Genomic DNA, 6,000 nt, shown 5'->3' with positions numbered 1-6,000 from the left:
ACAAAAACCGATAACTTCTGCAAAAGAAAATGTTGTCCCTCCTGGATTTTCCATGAAGTTTGCATCCCAAAACAAACCTGAAGTACCGGAAACTTCTAAAGCTCCAAAATCAAATGAAGTTTTATCAGACCCAACTGCTCAATCGGGACTGTTCAAGTTGTCTGATATCTTAAATGGAATTTTTTCTTCTTTCAATGTATCGGAATCGATCAGGGGCATTGTGACTTCAATGCTGCCTGTGGTGAAGACATTTTTGAAGCAATTGATGCAAACTTGGCCCCTTCTTTCAGCGTTTATCTCTCTTGATGGCTAATTTACGCCGAGAGGTCGGAGATATCACTGTATTACAGTGGAATTGCCGTAGTCTAATCCCTAAACTGGATCCGTTCAAATTTCTTCTGCATGAAACTAATTGTGATATTTTTGCTTTGTCCGAAACTTGGCTTTCTTCTCAAAACGATATCTCTTTCCACGATTTTAATATTATCCGCCTGGACCGTGACGATTCTTATGGAGGGGTGCTTTTAGGGATCAATAAGCGCCACTCATTTTATAGAATCCACCTTCCTTCGACAGGTGGAATTGAAGCTGTTGCATGTCATACAACTATAAGAGGTAAGGACTTATGCGTTGTCAGTTTGTACTGGCCTCATAGAGTTGCAGTGGATCGAAATCACCTAGAGGACCTGTGCTCAGTGCTTCCTGAGCCAAGGTTGATCCTGGGTGACTTCAATTCGCATGGAACTGTCTGGGGAGAACAAATTGACGATAGACGTTCTAATCTTATTTATGGCATTTGTGACAGTTTCAATTTAACAGTTTTGAACACGGGTGAAAAAACACGAGTACCTAAACCTCCTGCAAGACAAAGTGCAATTGACCTCTCACTCTGCTCAAGTTCACTATCATTGGATTGCCAGTGGAAGGTAATCCCTGATCCCAATGGTAGTGACCACTTGCCTATCAAAATTACAATCACCAATGGGGTCAATACTTCAAATTCAACAAATATGGCATATGACCTCACAAGACACATCGACTGGAAAAAGTACTCGGACGCAGTCGTTTCAGCCATTCGTTCTGTGGATGTTTTACCTCCTTTAGAGGAATACAGCTTTCTTGCTCGAATGATTTATGATAGTGCTGTAAAATCTCAAACGAAACCCATCCCAGATTCATCTGTTCGTCGAAGGCCTCCCAATCCATGGTGGGACAGTCAGTGTTCCAAACTTTACAAAGACAAATCGAACGCTTTTAAAGTTTTTCGGAAACACGGAACCCTGGATAACTTCAACACGTATTTTTCTCTTGAGAAACAATTCAAAAACCTGATCAAGGGGAAAAAACGCGCGCATTGGCGTAATTTTGTGGGAGGTTTATCGCGGGAAACATCCTTAAGCACTTTGTGGAATGTGGCACGTAGCATGCGTAATCGTTCTTCCACGAACGAAAGTGAAGAACATTCGCATAAATGGATTTTTAACTTCGCGCGGAAAATCTGTCCAGATTCCACACCTGTGCAAAAAATCATCCGAAGTGTGCCTCCGAATAGATGCGATCTGGATTCCGGCTTTTCGATGGTAGAATTCTCACTTGCTCTCCTTTCTTGTAACAATTCATCTCCAGGAGTTGATAAAATAAAATTTAACTTGTTGAAAAACCTTCCTGATGCCGCAAAATTTCGCTTGTTAAATTTATTCAATCAATTCTTGGAGTTTAACATTGTTCCCGAAGATTGGAGACAAGTGAGAGTTATTGCTATCCAAAAGCCTGGAAAACCTGCGTCTGATTTCAATTCGTACCGTCCAATAGCGATGTTGTCTTGCATTCGGAAATTGATGGAGAAAATGATTTTGTTCCGATTGGATAAATGGATGGAAACAAATGGTCTCCTTTCGGATACTCAATTTGGGTTTCGCAGGGGCAAAGGGACGAACGATTGTCTTGCTTTGCTGTCTTCAGAGATACAAATGGCGTATGCAAAACGTGAGCAAATGGCATCAGTGTTTCTTGACATAAAAGGAGCTTTTGATGCAGTCTCAATAGAGGTTTTGTCAGACAAGTTGCACTCCCGGGGTCTACCTCCTCTTTTGAACAACATCTTATACAGCTTGCTTTGTGAGAAACATTTGAACTTTGCTCACGGAGATCTTACAATTAGAAGGATCTCTTATATGGGTCTCCCGCAAGGTTCATGTTTGAGTCCACTATTGTATAACTTCTACGTAAGCGATATCGACAGTTGTCTCTCTGAAGGCTGCACTCTAAGACAACTTGCAGATGATGGTGTAGTATCTGTTACAGGAGCTACAGAGTCTCATCTGCTCGGGCCTTTACAAGATACTTTAGACAGATTGTCAACCTGGTCTTTGGGGCTTGGGATTGAGTTTTCTCCACAGAAAACGGAGATGGTTGTTTTCTCTAGAAAGCGTAGACCTGCTCAGCCTCAGCTTCAGCTCCTAGGCAGAACGATCACTCAATCGAGGTGTTTTAAGTATCTTGGGGTTTGGTTTGATTCCAAGTGCACTTGGAAAGCTCACATTGAGTATCTGAAAGGAAAATGCCAGCAAAGAGTTAATTTTCTCCGCTCAATTACCGGCACCTGGTGGGGAGCTCACCCTGAAGATTTAATTAAGCTATATCGAACAACTATTCTTTCAGTGATGGAGTATGGCAGCTTCTGTTTCCAATCGGCCGCCAAAACTCATCTCATTAAACTCGAGCGTATTCAATACCGTTGTCTCCGTATCGCTTTGGGTTGCATGCCTTCAACTCATAACATGAGCCTTGAAGTTTGAGCAGGCATACTACCACTGAAAGATCGATTCAATTTATTATCACTCCGGTTCCTCATCAGGTGTGAGGTCATGAACCCATTGGTAATTGATAATTTTGAAAGGCTACTTGAGCAAAATATTCAAACTAGATTTATGTCTATTTACCATATCTTCATGTCAATGCAGGTTAACCCTTCTTCGTACTGCCCAACTCGTGTTTGTAGCCCAGACTACGACAATTCTTCTGTCCAGTTTGATTTGTCTATGCAGCAGGAAATTCATGGAATCCCGGTCTCGCATCGTCCTCTTCTGATTCCAAGAATTTTCGAAGCTAAATATAGACACGTCGATGCTGATAAAATGTACTTTACCGATGGATCACTTATAGACGAAACAACAGGTTTTGGGGTGTTCAACGAAATATTTAGCACCTCTCACAGTCTCCAGTCACCATGCTCTGTATATGTAGCGGAGTTGGCAGCTATTCACTGCGCTTTGGACAGTGTCGCTTCCCGGACAGTTGGACACTACTATATTGTAACGGATAGTCTGAGCTCTGTTGAAGCAATCCATTCGATAAAACCGGGAAAGCACTCGCCATACTTCCTCGAGAAGATACGGAATAATTTGAGTGCTTTATCAAAACGTCGCTTTACCATCACCTTTGTTTGGGTTCCCTCTCATTGCTCGATACAGGGTAATGAAAAGGCTGACTCTCTGGCAAAGGTGGGGGCGATGGAAGGCGACACGTGTCTACGTGAAATCGTCTTCAACGAATTTTACTTTTTGGTTCGAAGAAACTCTCTTGTCAACTGGCAGCGCAAATGGGACGAGGATGATTTGGGTCGGTGGCTCCACTCGATTATCCCAAGGGTAAGCCTTAAACCCTGGTTTAATAGATTGGACCTGAGTCGGGATTTTATTCGTATATTTTCCCGTCTCATGTCCAATCATTATTCCTTAGACGCGGTACTCTATCGTTTTGACATTGCTGGCAGCAATTTGTGTGGTTGCGGCAAAGGTTACCATGACATTGAGCATATTGTTTGGTCGTGCGAGGTCCACCTTGTCGCCAGAACGAATTTAATAGACTCCCTTCGGGCCCGAGGAAAACCACCTAACGTTCCAGTGAGAGATGTACTAGCTGTGCTAGATTTGGACTACATGTCATGTTTGAAATCTACTCTTTTCTAAAAGCTATCGATCTTCGTCTATAATTCTATTTTATTTTCATTTTTCCCTTTCTATCTTCTTTTTTCTTCTAAAAAAAGTGCAAAGCCAAGAAAAAGATTGTAAAAACAAAAAAGCGAGTTTGGCTCCTTGAAACTTAATTGTATGAGCCGTTTCAAATAAAGAATTATAAAAAAAAAAAAAAATTAAAAAAAGAATAGAAATTAAGAAAAATTGAAAAGAAATTGAAAATGAGCGAGTAGAATTCTATTAGAAGTATTTTCATCATATGTCATCAAATTGTTCCTCATGGAACAAATTTTCATTTTCATATTACAAAATGTTATTATAAGAACTTAGCCTTTACCGATAAGGCCGATAAATTGAATTAACATTTTATATTTCTTTTACCAAACTTTATTGTATATTGTTCAAAATTCCAAATAAACTTACCGAATTTGAAGTCAAACTTATAAAAAAAAAGAAATATTTTTAGCAAGTTTGCCTTTGTTTTTCTACCTGAATTTTAGTGTTCTGAAAACATATTGTTATTTTATTTTTATTTTTTTAACCATGATTTTTTCAAATGATCTATGAAAAGTTCAAAAACTGGAAGAATTTTAATAGAATAAAGAATTTTATCGCTGCCTTTGATCCCTGACACTTTTGAAATATTTTTTTTTCTTTTTATCAAATTAAATACAATCATCATCCTTGTGTTTTGAAACAATTCTTCAAAGTTCAGGATGGATTTTTTTTCCTCGTCGAAAATTCACATTTCAAACCGTGTTCAAATTTTATTTCAAATTGTAAATGATACAGAGAATTCTTTAATCAACTCTTTAATTGAAAATAAAAAAACGAAATGTAATTTAAAATGATTATTAATAAACAATTATTACCATTTTGCTTAGAAAAATGAATCATGATTAATTTTTGACCTGATCTGAAATTTAAGTTTGAATTCAAATTTAATATCTTTTCAAATCTGCTGATATATTTTGTGTATTCTATTTCTGTGCACTGATTCTAATGTCCTATGGTTTGAATCAAAATTTTTTATCGCAATCGTTTCCTGGTTTTCCGTAAATATTGACCTAAAATTTCGTATTAAAAATTAGTATAATCATTTTAAATAATTTATACATAACTTACCGGAACTTTAATTGATTTGAAACTTTGACTCTGATTTCTTTGGAACCGTATTAGTATAAATTATTATTTTTTCGAATTTGTGTGGTAATCATAAGTAAGAAAATGGTTCAAAAATCTAAAATCTTTAATATCTAGGCAAAATAAGAATCCTTGATTGAATGGTGGATTTAAAATTACATTGATCGATTTTACTCAATATCGTACAATTTCAAAATTTCTACCCACCACTAAAAAAGAGGTGATAGACTAAATCTGGCAATTTTTCTTTTGTTTCGATTATAGTCGTTTTACCATCATTATGGCATTTGCGACTTTATCAACGTTACAGTTGGCGGATCGTTATTGAAAAACTTATACGGTACAACTGTGTTCGATGTTTACTCTTGGGCTCGAAATCGCGGACATCTGCTCAGGAGACAACAGACTTGCCAACTGAGGTATATCACAAGCCCAAAACCTGGCAAATGATTCGAATTTAGATCGCCAAATTCTTCCAAAAACAGTTATTAAATCATAGGCAACAAAAATGCAATGCTGTTCTCTAGTGTAATCTGAAAAAAAAAATCTTTTTTTAGTGAAATTATATGAAGAGTGAAAAACTTTGTATCGCGTCACGTCATTATAAAATTTCATTACTCGTTTGTGCACTCTTATTTAAATAATTTGACTGCTGTCTGGGATAGGTCAGCATTTTCCTTGTTCTCTCAGTTTCAAGTTTTACAAAACCGATGTTTAAAAACGATTTTTAGTTTTCCCAGCCGGTAATCCTCAAAATAAATTTTCTTTGATTGATCTCTGTGAATGAACAATTCATAAGCTATCTATCAGAAAAATAAAAATAAATTTATTTTCGTTAAAAATTTACTCTAGCGAAAATCAACTAATTAACATTCAACAC

This window comes from Uranotaenia lowii, chromosome 2 (assembly GCF_029784155.1).
Source record: "Uranotaenia lowii strain MFRU-FL chromosome 2, ASM2978415v1, whole genome shotgun sequence".
In the NCBI taxonomy this organism is placed as follows: Eukaryota; Metazoa; Arthropoda; class Insecta; order Diptera; family Culicidae; genus Uranotaenia; species Uranotaenia lowii.
Note: the sequence above shows the minus strand (reverse complement) of the source record.